The following is a 2067-nucleotide window of genomic DNA, read 5'->3' as shown; positions in this document are numbered from 1 at the left end:
GAGTTGAAGACCCTTCTTTTTCCAGGGTAAAAGTCTCTGTTGTCGGCGTTTCTGTAGCAGGTTGATTTTTTTACGGGGTGGAGTTGCTAGCCCCACGCCCAACCCTCCTCCTTTATCCTGACTTGGGACAGGCAGATGGCCCCAAAGGACCTCTCTGGTGGAGTTTTCAGGTGAAGTACCTTATTCTAATTCTCAAGTCAGTGATCAGAGAATGAGGGCCAGTTCCTCAGTTGTGGCTGAGCAGCACACTGAGCACAGAGAAACAGAGGCAGTACATACAAATGAGATGTTTGACATTCCTCTACCCATGGTAAATTATTTTACAAAGTAAAACATTCTATTACATTTCACTCTGAGTACAAGATGCCTCATGAGAGATGTATCTAGCTTCCCTCCCCATTTTATTTCTTGATTCAGCCAGTAAGATAGTTTACAAACATTTAGAAATAAGAATAAATTGATTTTTATTAAGCTTAATAGTCTGCAGCAAGTTGGGAGCTGGTTTCTGAAGACTGACAACTGGAGATGGTGCTAGCATAGCATGATCATAACTCTTTAATAATGCCATAGAGACTAAGTGCAAGTACCTATAATATATCATTAGAGGCAGTAGCCTCTGCACAGCTGAAGCTGCAACGAGATTTCATTACAAAGTACTGTGGCTCAGAAATGTGGTTTAATCTGAAAATTCTCAGATTTACTCAAAGCAGAGCAGAGGTTTTTTTTTTTTTTTTTTTGAGATCAAGTACTGAAGAACAGGTAATCAGAAATTAGCCTAATTTAAAATACACTTTTGTCTATCATTTGTTTTCCTCTAGCACAAACTCCTTTAAGCTTTCCTCACAGATAAATCTCATGCACCAAGAAAGGAACAGATTCTAACTAAACAAAGTTTTGTTGTTTATCTTTTGGGGCCCAGTCCTGCTGCCACTGACTTAAATAGGAGTTTTCTGCTATTATTTCAACAGCAGCAGAATCAGGAACTATGTGAGGGAGTACACCACCCTCTACTGGCTAACTGCAGCATAGGCGAAAACACCTTTACCAGAACTCTTTTTAATACATGTGATAGAGTGAGTTTGATAGCTAAAGGATCAGGGTTCTAGTTCTCTGCCTGCATGTTGTAGTATGGAGAGAAGACAATCTCTCCCTAGTTAAAGGTTGCAGTCTGTCCAATTCTCAGCCCACACGGTTATTTTGGCTAAGGAATGGCTTATTTTGGTTCAGCTTAAACCAATTTCTAACTGACAAATAAAACTGAGTTCAGAATATCCAATATAGCCTTTTTCACCAGTTTAAAACACTGAACTTAAACCAGTGCAACTTTCTTGTGTAGATGAGACTCAATCTAGGTAAGAGTGTAACATGAGGCTAGCTAGGAGGACGACAGGAAGAAACGTTTGATTCAGGCCATCCATCTGCCTTTTTGGCCAGGATTTGCAACAGGGGGTTCCAGTTAAGAGTTCCAGTTGCTACCAGCTCTGGTGGCTGATACTGCCATGTAGGGATATAAATATTGTTTAAAAAGTTAACCGCTTAAATGATTAAAATTATATCATTTAACTGGTTAACCGATTAAGGGGGGAGGGGGGGTTGGGGCTGCTCTGGCCAGCCCAAGGTTGGGGGTTAAAGCTTAGGCTCGGTTAACAGTAAGACTAATGCTTACCAGTTAACTATTTAATATTTTACACTCCTGCTGCCAAGTCAGGTTTTTTACATCTGTGGATGATTAGAGGGTTGCACCCATTTCTTTCAGATGTGGACCTTGCAACAATCTAGCACCTGTCACTTCAAGATTAATGACTGCAACACATTCTGAAGAGGCTAAGTCTTAAAATCCATTCCAAAACTGCAGCTAGTCCAGAACTCAGTGGCCTGCTTGTTAACAGTATCTCTCTTTGGGCATGGCTACACTTACATTTTTGCAGCGCTGGTAGTTACAGCTGTGGTCGTACAGCTGTGTAGGGCCAGCACTGCAGTGTGTCCACACTGACAGCAACCAGCGCTGCAGTGTGGCCACATCTGCAGCGCTGTTGCGAGTGGTGCATTGTGGGCAGCTATCCCAGC

General features: G+C 41.9%; 1 protein-coding gene and 1 long non-coding RNA gene across 5 annotated transcripts in view; one reads left to right on the top strand and one right to left on the bottom strand.

Moving 5' to 3' along the window:
- The window catches only part of LOC142047944 (uncharacterized), a 9080-nt gene extending 8346 nt beyond the window's left edge, over positions 1–734 (top strand). The window contains exon 2 of the long non-coding RNA XR_012657272.1: positions 171–734. This is a non-coding gene — a long non-coding RNA (uncharacterized LOC142047944). The remainder of the gene's footprint in view (positions 1–170) is intronic.
- The window catches only part of LSM14A (LSM14A mRNA processing body assembly factor), a 36076-nt gene that overhangs the window by 29193 nt on the left and 4816 nt on the right, over positions 1–2067 (bottom strand). The window lies entirely within an intron of this gene.

This window comes from Chelonoidis abingdonii, chromosome 19 (genome assembly GCF_003597395.2).
Source record: "Chelonoidis abingdonii isolate Lonesome George chromosome 19, CheloAbing_2.0, whole genome shotgun sequence".
Taxonomy (NCBI): Eukaryota; Metazoa; Chordata; order Testudines; family Testudinidae; genus Chelonoidis; species Chelonoidis abingdonii.
The sequence above is the reverse complement of the archived record's forward strand: the minus strand, read 5'-3'. Positions and strand labels throughout refer to the sequence as shown.